The sequence below is a fragment of the Rhinolophus sinicus genome, linkage group LG03 (assembly GCF_036562045.2).
Source record: "Rhinolophus sinicus isolate RSC01 linkage group LG03, ASM3656204v1, whole genome shotgun sequence".
NCBI classification, from domain to species: domain Eukaryota; kingdom Metazoa; phylum Chordata; class Mammalia; order Chiroptera; family Rhinolophidae; genus Rhinolophus; species Rhinolophus sinicus.
In genome coordinates, this window is record NC_133753.1 from 142,242,911 (window position 1) to 142,256,256 (window position 13,346).

A 13,346-nucleotide genomic window follows, 5' to 3' on the forward strand; every position below is an offset into this window, starting at 1 on the left:
GGCTACAGGATGAACGAACATGGGCTAAGGTTACTCATTTTCAGCCTTCCAAAAAAAAAAAAAAGGACATTTCTTCCCCTAAATGGCAAAATAAAAACAAAAACGTTTCACAAATAAAACTAGAGCACTTTTAAGATGTGAAAAGACTAGGTATACTTAGAAAAGGATTTCCATTTCAAATAGGTAGCCAGAAGCTGATATGTGCGACTAAAATGTATCCTATTCATCTGGGTTCTTTTTCTAAGAAACCCCAAAATCATAAAATTAGAAAGTATTCAATTACCTCTCTTCAATGTATAGAAGGATGGAGGAAGAGATTGCAAGTTCTTTTTGTTTTATATTTGTTGTCAAGAATTCATATAAGAAAGTTAATTTTATAGAAAATAATTTCACAAAATTACTTTTAAGAGAGTCAATTTCCATATATCAATTTCAGTAGGTCATATAAGTCTTTTAATATGAGCTCCTTAGTTTTATTAGTGCATTATAAATTATTTATCTTGGAAAAATACATTAAAAACAGAATTAGAATGTCTTTGGTTTATATAGCTCATAGCATTAAGTTAAAATAGTATAATACATATTGTAGAGAGAGAAATGTAACTGTGGCCTAAAAGAACATTTTTGAGTCAGTTTCACATTAAACATTGAATTGAAAAGTTGACTTATCTTAAAATAAAGCAAGTCACTACATCACTCTGCTACAAGCAAACATTTCGTTTGTAAATAAGGATGAACTGACAGCACTTGAAAGTGTAGTTCATCAAAATCACAACAAGAAACCAAATATTATGAATACATAAAATTTCATGTTTATTTAATATCCATTACATAGCCAGTTCACTGAAACCAGATTTTGTAAAGACAAATAACACTTTTAATGAGCATAAACAATATCATATAGCTGAAATTTATCCTGTATTTTCATGTGAATAAAGATGTCACTATGCAAGAGTTTCAACAATAAAGACCTTGCGTGAATTGGCTTGGCATCTCTCAGTATTTCAAGGTGGCACCATCTCCACCAGTTTGAGAGGAGAGATTAGCAGTTCTGTGTCGAGGAGCTCAGTGTTCACGTTTGCACTCAGCTATCATGAAACCTTCCTCCATTGTCTGAGTGTGATCTGTGTCCAGTGTCCAGTGTGCTCTATATCATGGGTACCTTCTCCGAGGACACATCTAGAACTCAGGATGTGTATTCCTAAGACCCAAAACAAAACAAAACAAAACAAAACAAAACAAAACTATCTAAAAGCAATATGCAGCTAATGTAAAAAGCATCACTCTAGTCAAGAAGCATCAATGATTCTTATTTTTAGATTCTTATTTATTAAAATTTACTGTGCCAGACACTCCGTTAAGCACTTAACGCTCACTGTCTCATAAAATGGTCACAAGAATACTTTAAAATAAGCACTGTAATTATCTCCATTTTATAAACAGAGAAGCTAAGCTTGACAGAGGTCAAGGAACTTGAATGCAGTTTCACAGTAAGTAATAGAACCAGAATTCACTTTGTGGCATTAAATACAGCCTAGGGAAGACCACTGTGGATGAGCTGATAGTTTCCGCAAAGCCATTCATAACCCTTTTCTGCCTTGTTTTTCTTTATTATGGAGGTTGGAAAAGAAACATTTTTGATGTTCTAAAAAGACCTCTTTCTATCTTTCTGATAATGTTTTTATTTTTCTTTCAATTTTTACATTCCAAACCACAACACAGCTTTCCTTGCACCTAGCAGTGACCATGCGATAAATTCTGACCAATGAGATGTAAGGTGAAGTTGCTTGCTGGGGCTTTGCAGAACATTCTTTAAAAGAGACAGACTCAGTTGTATACCGTGTTTCCCCCAAAATAAGATGGGGTCTTATATTAAGGTTTGCTCCAAAAGACGCATTAGGTCTTATGTTCAGGGGATGTCATCCTGAAAAATAATGCTAGGGCTTATTTTTCCGGTTAGATCTTATTTTCGGGGAAATACGGTAGTAGATCTCTAGTTAAGAGGATAGATCTCATGTTAAGTGTTCTAGCCACATTAAAAAAAGAAAGGAAGGAAGGAAGGAAGGAAGGAAGGAAGGAAGGAAGGAAGGAAGGAAGGAAGGAAGGAAGGAAGGAAGGAAGGAAGGAAGGAAAAAAGAGGTTCCTGATCTCTGCACCCTCCACCTTTGTTCTTTACCTCTCCTGGTTTATTCATCTTCAGATTTGTTGATACATACGGAGGAAAAATCCTTTCCGCTAAGCCCTGTTAATTTGGTACACATGGCTGACTATACTGATTACCTAAGACTGCTTTACAGGCATGCCTTGTTTTATTGTGCTTCACAGATATTGCAATTTTTACAAATTGAAGGTTTGTGGCGACTTTGTGTTGAGCAAGTGTATTGGCGCCATTTTTCCAGTAAGCTCAGTAAATAGTTAGCATTTTTTTCAGCAATACAGTATTTTTAATTAAGTTCTGTACATTTTTTAGATATAATGTTATTGCACACTTAGACTGCAGTGTAGTGTAGACATGACTTTCATATACACTGAGAAACCAAAAAATTTGTGTGACTCAGTTTATTGCGGTATTTGTTTTATTGTGGTGGCTTGGATCAAACCTACAATGTCTGCAAGTTATACCTATACAAACTTTTGTGACTTATTGAGATTGAGGGAGCAATAATTAGTAATATTAGTTAAATAAAAAATAAATGACTGAGTCGTATATCTTAATTGTGGTATATTCTGTAGCATGTTTCTATGATTAAATTAATGTTGGCAGAGTTTCCTTTTATTTGAATACTAAACACTAGCACATCTGAAATAGCTGTCAGTTCTTTTTGTCATAAGTATGCAGGTTAGAAAAATAAGATAAGCCCTCTGGGCTATGTGTGCAGAAAGAATGGCTATAGCCCTCATCAGACGGTTCCAAAATCTAGAATAGAACTCATTGTTGGGCTCAACAGAGAAGGGAATAAGAAAATCCAGGAGAGAAAATAAGACATTTTTAGAGAAGGTAAAATTCTCAGATTTAAAAAAAAATATTTTTTTTCTTTTAAGTTGAACAAAATCCACTTTTTAATCCCACTGCCCCTGTTAATGATTGAAAGCCCATCTCCAAAACTCAGAGTGTGTGATCTTAGACCCGTTGTTTCACCTCTCTAAAACTAACAATTATTTTCTGTCATGAAATCAACATTTTGTAACCTATCTCATAGGATGGTTTTCAGGATGAACTAAAACAATGAATGTGTGAATTTTCTATATTGTGCCTGACACATAAAATACATAGATTTTAATTCTCCTCCCCTGCCCACGCAGTTCACCATCACTCATGCCTTTTGACAGAAGGATGACTTTAAAGACTACTATCCAATCTCTGAAAGCATTTTTTTTTTTTTCACTTCATAGCCCAGTCTTCCTACAAAGATAACATTTGGCTGGACACAAATATTAGTGAAAGAAATATCTCCTGCCAGGATGTAAGGTTCCTAAAGATAGTAACCATGTCTTATCAATGTTCACATTTCTCAGGAACTTGAGTTTCTAAATAATTTGCAGTTAGGATATCTGAACAGAAAATAATTTTTGAGCCCACTATATTGCCATTTAATGTTTTATCAATCCAAATGACTCATCTTTTTCAAGGTACAATCTTGTCAGCATTTACTATCCATTAAGCACAATGTTTGAGGACCTCTAAAGCAATTGTGAACAAAGGGAAATCCATATTGTGGATGATAACATGAAGGCATTAAAAAAAACACAAAAACGTCTTATAATAAGATGGTTGTTTACTGTGAACTATTCACTAGGATAGGCACCTTTATACATTATCACTAATCCTCTCCACAACTCTGCAAAATGGATGTCGTTAGCCCCATATTACAGAAAGGAACACCAAGGGTTAGGGTCTTGACTGTCACTAATAAGTAAATTCAGAGTGCCTTAACTAGAGTTTGGCTTTAGATCTCTCATATTCCAATGTCTGAGCTCCTTGCTCTCCATATACTGCATCCCAGAAGATGTGAAGATGATGAATTTCTGGAAAAAAGAAAAAAAAATTAAAGGAAATCATACATCTAGCTTGGTATAAAACAAGGTTTTGGGAACATTAATTATTTAGATCTATAAAATCAAAATTATTTATTGCTAATAAAAAAACAGTGCTAATGTCTAATATTACTATTGCAACATGGAAGTATCATTTAATTTTCACAAAATTTCTGTGAAGTAGATATTATTATTACTTCCCTGTGTGAATAGATGTTGAAATTCACAGGGAGAAATGGTTTTCCCAAGTAACAGACCTTAGGCCCACACCCTGATCCCATTACCTACTCCAAATGCTTTTCCACCATGCGGCCACATTCTACTCTCCATGATACTATGCCTGAATTTTAGTGGAAAAAAAGGACAAAGAAAGGAATGAGGACATGAAATAATCATCATCTTTGGCTCGTCTTTCTTTCATTATCTAAAATGCTTTCTGCTGAGCAAGGATTTTTTTTTTTTTTTTTTTTTTTAACAGGGTGTCTTCTGAGAAGTCATTCTGATAAAGTATGGATTCAATAAAGCAAGTCTTCCCACTGAGCATGGTTGGGCGAGTATTAGAGTGATTTTCTAAAGGTCTTTAGTTCGTGCTTAGTTTTCAGTGTGTCCTTTTTCTCCTTCTTAACGTCTGTTTTCAAAAGAACAGAGAGAAATCACTTTAAGGGCTAGAATAGCTCTGGGGTATTTAACAGGTGCTGGAACTCATGTCTAGGTCACCAGTTCAGTTCCAAAGATATATGGTTCTCTCTTCTAACCTATGACTTCAAGCAGTAAGACCAGACCAATATCTTTAAAATAGTATACTGCATCATAAAACCATTCTTCCCTACTTTGATTTAGAAGTGCTGGTGATGAATCAACTAGGATTGTTACCATTGAGAACTAGCAGGGCAGTACCATCATTCACTTCAACGACACATAGTATGTCTCTTGTGCTATTAGAAGCAGGGCAATTGGATATAAGCAACAAGGTAAGGTGAGACAGCATATATTAATTTTAAAAAATTCTTTTTGAGTTTGAGAAAGGGGGAGTTAGGATGAGCAGCAGAAAGAGCAGCAAGAAGTAGTTGACAAAGATGAAAGATAATAATGATCCAAGTTTGGACTAAATTAGAAAGATCAGGAAAAATAACCAAATGAGTCAATAGCTAAACCATGGGAAGGAAAGAGTCAAATGCCAAGTGTGTCAACTTTGAAAACTAGGGAACCCTGGACAATAAAGGTGAAGGTCAAAGCAAAAGGCAGTTAATTCAGCATTCAGTTACTCTTAATTACCTTTCTGATGATCTTTAAATGTTAAAAACATTGTGTTCAGGTATTATTAAAGGAAAAATGCCTGAATCAGGAAGACTCACTAATATTTATAGATAATATCCTGGTCCTGGAGTGGACGAAAGAGGTAAAGATGTCCTTCACAGCCCAGGATTTGCAAAAGCTTTTTTCTGTTTGGCTGTGCCATACTTTATATATTTCTCATTTTATTCCTTCTTGAACCTCTGTTTTACTGTTGTGAAATACCCTATTAGCAAGAGTAAACACTTTTATTTCACTGTTCTCTCTAACAAATATTTACTAATTTAATCTTTACAACAAATCTCTGAGGTAGGATCTATTATTATCCCCATTTTTACAGATGAGGAAACTAGTATAGAGAGGTCTGGCAACTTCCCAAGCTTATGAAGATAGTTAATCCTAGTAAAGCTAGGATTCAAACTCAGGCAGTCTTCTCCAAGACCTTGATCTTAACCACTACATAATAATGTCTTGCTTAAATATTGAATGCAGTTAAAATACTTTATAGTCTTCTAAGACTAAAACTTCAGTACAAACAAAGGCGTAGTTATGTTTCCAAGTATTGAGTGTCTCCATAACTGACCTGAAAAATAAGTTGTTTTTTATTAAGAAACTTGATTTAATTCCTAATCTATTTAGGTATGCAAATTATATTTTTCAAAAATAAAAAGAAAATGTTTTATCTGCATGATATTAGAAATACAAAAATTTCACACAGACTCTAAAATTGTAATATTTTAAATGGCTTTATTGCTAATGGGACACCTCTTTGAGGTAAGTCTAGTTTACAAATAACAAAAAACTTCTATATTTCCACCATCATTCCTGGGGATTGTAAACACTGTTTGTATTAATGAAAATGCTTGTTCAGTTGGTGGCATTACAAACAAGGAAGCAGAGGCTGTACTTGGGAGCTGAACATAAACATAATTGGAAAAGGTGATGATGAAGTAAACCATATTTACACAAACATTTGAAATAATGGTTCATGAGTCCTGCAGAATATTTTTCCCTTTTTAAAACAATCATACGCAGTACCTCATTGGTTTATTTCTTGGCATTTTATTCATGCTATACATCTTCCTGCTGGATAGGAAATCAAGTCCATATCATCACCATCTTTCAAATTAAATTTATCTCTCTTGCTGGGTGCACAGATGAAGTAAAATCTACAGATTCCTCAATTTATTTCATTATTTTTTGAAATCAGAGTTTCAACCAGTGGCAATCAGAATGACAAACACCAAAACTTCATGGAAGGGGGAAGATGTGCATGGGAGCGTGTGTATGTGTGGTTTATCCATGTGCCCAACCAGAGATTATTTCAGTGATGACAAAAATTGGGAATAGAGACTGGTAAATATGCTCTCTCTGGGGGGAAAAAAATACAAATTTAAAATGAGATGGACTTTCTGTTTATTGCATATTTATTTATCAAGCTCATAGAAAACCCAAACTCATTTCAAGCTTCTTGAAAAGTAAACCAAGAAATGATTAAGCATCTCTGATAAAAATGTGCATATATGGCTGAAATGCTGAATATCACAGATGAAAAGGAAAAACAAAAACTTCCTGCACTTTCAAAAAAAAGAAAAAAGAAAAAACTATTCTGACCAAAAATCATTTCCAGGCAATCTAGGGAATAAAGTGTGAACATATTAGCCTGAGGCTCTTCTAAAGTTTTCCTGAAAGTTGCCCACCTCAAGTTTCTATCTCTGACCTTACTAGAAGCATGAACTTTCCATCTATATATCCCAGACATATACTATCCAAGAAGACACCAGCATGAAGTACAGTGGAGTAGTGGTTTTCAAAATGTGATCCAAGAACTCCTGGAGGTCCATGAAAATACTACATGTAGCCGATGGTTGGTCTTTGTATTGCATAGGCTAATTAAGTATAGGTGGCAATGGCCATCCTCTTTGTTCTGGTGTGAGCTAATAATTTACTTATGATATATAGTCAAATTAGATGTAAGCACATTATTGCCTCATCCAAAAGAGCACCAATTCTGATGAATTACTGTAACGGGTACAGCTGGAGTAGGAGGGTTAAGTAGTGGATAGTTAGGCTTTATCCAAGCAGCCTGAGGATTGAAGTTTTTTTCTAGTCATGTTCTTGGACAACCCTTTCTGTGACATCCTGAGATTTCCAGACTATGGAAAATGTGATAGTTTACTGACCTTGTATTCTATTAGAAAAATGTTTACACATTCTGAAGATAGGTTTCAAATGACTATATGCGGTACAACTACCACTGGAATGATTTCTCTTAATTTTGAACTTTAACCATTCCCATGGCTATAGTAGCTCCCAAAAGTGAGCATGATTTGTAGTATCTTTAGATTGCCTTCCGGTACATTAACATATTCTTCCCAATCTCACATGGTAGCACCTTATGGGCAAGGATTACAGCCTGCCTTCCTTCCTTCCTTCCTTCCTTCCTTCCTTCCTTCCTTCCTTCCTTCCTTCTTTCCTCCCTTCCTTCCTTCCTTCATATACCCAGCACCTTAGAGTCTCTCCATAGAATCAATTTGAGTGAATGCATGGAGATACCTAAAGCAGATGATTTGCTATACCGTGATATTCAGTTACCTCATGTAAAATTACTATCATAAGGAAAGTAAAAACAAAAACAAAAACAAAAAATATAACCCAAATGCTTTTTAAAAATGTACAACCACCTCACACCAAATGTGCCAAAATGTCTCGTGATATACAGGGCCCTTCTGTGACAACCTCACTACCCTGCATAATCATTTGCAAAGAGCTCTACTCTCATATCGTCGCATCCCTGCCTCACATACATGATTCTATGTAAATTTAAATACCTTCTCTCAACCCCAAGGTTTAGACCCACTAACCAATTTCATGCAGTTTTGTAATAGCATCTGTACTGTAGTTCTCAGTAACCTTACAACATGCTCTTTCATGAGCACCAATGTTCTTAAGAAAGTGACCAGTCTATCATCATTCAGGGCTCCTAATGTCAGCTCACTTCTCTATTGTCACCTTTCTGTCCCACCAAAGGTTGTGGAGGAGGAATACTATGAAAAGACTATTTATGCCTGGTCATTGAAGCAATTAAACAATGCATCAGACAAAAATGATATCACCCTCTTAACAAATTAAACTCCTTAAAGGACTGAAGGAGAGAAATACAATTTGATGAACTTTGACTTCAAATTTGAGTTTTTGAGATATTCAGCTCCTAAGCTTAAAATCTTCAATGTTTATACTTCTGCACTTTTTCGTGTTTCTTCCCTCTCTGTGGAATGTTTTTCTTGCCTCCTCCAAGACAGCAACTCAGTGTCAAGTCAGTCTCTAGCTCCCCAAGCTGTAGACACTCCCCGAGCAGCTTCCTGATTTTATACCATATCAGTGATTACAGCCTTTATGGGATATTTGTACTGCTGTATTCATGGCACTAATTTTTACTTAATTTGTATCTTTAAATTAATTTTTTAAAGTATGTTTAACTTAAATGTGTTTTAAAAGGAAGTTTTGTGTCCCTGCCATAAATAGATAGTAAACTGGAAAAATTAATTTAATGAGAACCATACAATATTATTAAATTCTAGCTCTACATATTTTCCTGAAGACTCTGAGCCTGAGGCTTGCCTTCTATTTCTTGAAAAGTGTAGCGAGTTCTTTGTCAGCACCAGCCTGCAACTTTCTTCTTGATATAATTAGAAGTCTCAAAAAACCTGAAAGGAAGTGAATTTTCTCATTGTGTCATTCAATATCAAAATGCCTCCTAAAATCATCTTATGCACACTAGCAGCACACACCCCTCAACCTGGGAAACACTGGGTTGAAGATTGTCCAAGACCTCTGCCAGCTATAAGAATTTATTGTACTGAAAACCAGTAATTTCAATGTATAGACACGAAAAAGACACAGACATATATGCCTCTTGGAAAAGCTGAGCTACAAACATCTTGTGAGAAGAAGAGAAGACTCCTTTCTACTCCATGACTCTGGGTAACTTGTTCAGGCACAAAAAGGTAATGAGAAAGTGTGAATAAGAGCAGGAATAAGGATTCAACTGGTGAACTTGATTTGGTTGTTGCAAAACACCTTCATCTAGCAATCAAATTGAAATATGTTATTAAAACAGTCAAAACTATTTTCTGCAGAGTTGAAAGGCAAATGATGGGATCGGTATAATAAAGTAGCTATATTTTGGTAAAAAATTGATGCAATTTTGGTAAAAATGTCAAACACTGAAGCATCTTTAACTTGTTCTAACTACACAGTGACCATTTGCATAATAAAAGTGAATGTTTTAAAATGGAAATGAATAGTTATTTCCATATATTATTTTTTTAAATAAACTTCTGGAGCATTTTTTCCCTGTTTTCAAAAAAGTTTCTTTTTTTAATTAAAATTTATTGGGGTGATAATGTTCAACAAAACTACAAAAGTTTCAAGTGTACAATTCTACAATACATCATCTATATATTGCATTATGTGCTTACCACCTAGAGTCAGTTCTCCTTCCATCACCATATATTTGACCCCCTTTACCTTCTTCTACCATCCCCCCTCCCCCATTGCCCTTTGGTAATCACTAAACTATTGTCTGTGTCTATGAGTTTTTGTGTCTTTGTTTGTTTTTCTTGTTCCTTTGTTGCCTTCAGTTTTCTATCCCTCATATGAGTGAAGTCATATGGTTCTCGACTTTTTCTGTCTGACTTATTTCACTTAGCATAATAATCTCAAGATCCGTCCATGTTGTCCCAAAGGTCAATATTTTATCTTTTCTTACAGCAGAGTAGTATTCCATTGTATATATATATATACCACATCTTCTTTATCCAATCATCTATCGAAGGACACTTTTGTTGTTTCCATGTCTTGGCCACCGTAAATAATGCTTCAATGAACATCAGAGTACATATATCTTTACGAATAAATGTCTTCAGATCTTTTTGGCAGTTATTTCCATTTATAATTTTGTTTGTATTTTTTTTCCTGTAAGCTTGAACAATCATACACAGAGTAAAACCTCAGTTCAAAAGCTCTTTCTCCTTTGTAGAGTGCTGCTAGAGTTATACAAATTACCAAAACTTAGAATCTTTTTGTTATCCAGCATGAAGTAAAATGAATAATTAAAGCTAACTCACATAGAAAGTAGCAAAGGAAAATCAGTGGGAAAGATCATTGTTATTTTTTTATTTCTACTGCAAGCATAAAACACCATAATGGCAATTGAGATATCAACAGTTTTTAATAATCTGTTTTACTTGGCAGGAATACCAAGGAGTTCCATCCATATGCCTGGGACTTAGAGGTAGTACTTTTCATGAGATTAAATTTGGTGCTAATCATTTCACATGCTCACTTCTGAGTGAGAGATAGGTGGCTCACCCTCACCAAACGCAGCCTGAAAGAAAATTACCACAGTTCCTGATACTGTAAGATAAAACTTTCAGTTAGTGCAAGCTTCCGCTGCTCCCTTATGCCTTCACCTACTAAATCCCTACTTCCCTCTGCTTAGAACACACCAGCCAGGCCCACAAGTTTCAAGGCAAATTACCTAGAGTATCTGCAAAACCAGATGTTGGCTTGGGATCTTGAAATTCAGGGCTTGGTGTTTTGGAGAGCAAAGGCCTGGGAACCAAGAGACCTGGATTCCAGGTCCATCATGGTGTGACATTGAGCAACTCTATTGTATTCACTGCTTTTCAGTGTCCCCATCTCTAAATGAAAGAGTGAGAAGGGATCTATATAACCATTTCTTGCTTTAACATCCTATGATTCTAAGTCCTATAGTGTTACAGGGATATCTAGCACTAAAAATAATGTTCAATAAACTCCAACTCAAAGTAGCAGCCCAGTCAAGAGGTTTTAAAAAGAATAGGCAGCATAAACTCTCATTAACAAGTCATGCATTTTATTAAGGAATTCATAATAGACCCACAATTAGACAGATACTGTATTTCCAATTTGCTGGTTAACTCATTGACTCTGCTATATACTGACCTTCAGAAAGCTGGAGAATGATAGATGTGGACCTAACCATTAAGTAGTTGATCTTCAAACATACCTGCATTAATATTAATATTTTATTGATTGTATTTCATTTTAATTGCAGTGTGGTTAAGATTCCAATGAGATAAATATCTTCCTTTATGTGAGCACCCCCAGAGAACAGTAGCTTTGAAACATTTATCACAAAAATAAACAGATTATTACCCAACAATTAAGCATAAAAATGTCTGTGAGTGACTAGACTAATATAGGCCTTCGTGTAAAACTGGTGATTTACATCAAGTTTCACAGGAAGAGCATGTTTCCACAGATATGCAGAATACCCCCAACCTAGAAGGGTGGCTGAGAAAATGCACCCAAACTTAATGATTACTTTTGCATAATAGCTTCGTCCTACAACATAAAACTAAAAGCCAAAGATTATGTTTTCCAAACATTTTGTCAAAATCAAAGGAATATGTTTATTTACTTTAAATTTGAGTCAAAATGTGATTATTTATAATCACACAATTTTAACTCTAATATTCTTCTCTTTTACAAGAGCAGTAGTCTGACTTTAAGAAAGGTAGCAGGTAATAGTAATCTCAGTCAGCCAACATCTGTTGAAATTCGTCCATTCTATATACGAGTAGGTAAGTGGTAAACTCCAATAGGAGTCTGGCTCAGCTTATTATTAAAGTTATCCCAGAGAGGTGCTCTTCAGTTTAGTGGAGTTCCTTCTTCAGATTATTCGTTCAGCAAACTACTGGGGCCCACTATGTGTCAGGCACATCATAATCTTCCCAAGTAGGTCCCTTATCACACTGTATTTTTCCAATGCATCAAATATAAAATATCTAGTGACTCAAGCTTGGAACCATATTTCAGAGGCTGACTATCAACCATACAAAGAGAAGAGAAAAAGAGGTCTGAAGCTAGAAACCATGACAAAGTGTTCAATGCCTAAGACCCCCAGGTCTTCAACTCTGCTCTGATTCCATTTCCTGAGTGACATACTTTTCCATGCATTTTTCTTCAGTGAGAGCAGGCAGCATCACAGAGTAAGAACACTGCCTCCGTGGTCAGACAAATTTGCTTTTGAATCCTCACTTCCCCACGAAACAAGGTGTGGAACTTGGCAAGTTTTTAAAACCTATTTAAGCCTAAGTTTCTTCTCTGAGTTGGAAATAATAATACCTACTCAAGGTTGCTGCAGGGATAGAATGAGATAATGTTAGTAAAGCTCTTAGTACTGCGTTTGCAAATGATAAGCACTCAGGAAAGTATAGCTTCAATTTAATCTTGTCATTAGCAGAGCATAGAGATGATAGATGAACTAAGATTTATTAAGTTCCAAGTACTCCTTGGGCAAAAAGAGGTTCTAGAAATTACCCTTTCCCTTTCTCTCTCCCCACCCTCCCCACCTCACCAGTTTCTTCTTTATGAATTTGAGAGCTAATTCTCTAGCTTGTGTACCGTCTCTCCCTTCATCTCTTCTTTCTAATTCCTTGTGATTCATTTTAGAAATATCATTGTATATCAGCAAAAGCATTAGCAGAAAAAAAAAGAGAAAAAGACAGTAGAGATTCAAATCGATACCTTAAAGTTTATTAGTAGATATTTCTAAGGGGTGAAATTAATGATATTCATCCTCTTGACTTATTTTTTTTGTATTTTCCAAATTTCTACATATAAAGAAAAAACATATTTTAAAAAGTATTTGTGTGTGTGTTCCCATATGCATGTGTGAGTATACAGCTGGAGGAAGTTACTCATTAAACTCAGTAAAGGTGTGGTTGGTTGTAGGGGATTGTCTGAAATAACTACAGCATGCGTGAGTACTAAAAGAAAATTATTATAGAAAAAAAAAGAAAGAAAGGAGAGAGAGAAAGAATAGAAAGAGAGAGAGAGAGAGAGAGAGAGAGAGAGAGAGAGAGAGAGAGAGAGAGAGAAAGGAAGGAAGGAAGGAAGGAAGGAAGGAAGGAAGGAAGGAAGGAAGGAAGAAAGAAAGAAAGAAAAGAAAGAAAGAAAGAAAGAAAACA

The 13,346-nt window shown here is 35.2% G+C and overlaps 1 long non-coding RNA gene across 1 annotated transcript in view; it reads right to left on the reverse strand.

Moving 5' to 3' along the window:
- Positions 1-503: 503 nt before the first annotated feature.
- LOC109448666 (uncharacterized) overlaps positions 504-13,346 on the reverse strand; it is a 136,019-nt gene continuing 123,176 nt past the window's right edge. The window contains exon 6 of the long non-coding RNA XR_012495056.1: positions 504-4,026. This is a non-coding gene — a long non-coding RNA (uncharacterized LOC109448666). The remainder of the gene's footprint in view (positions 4,027-13,346) is intronic.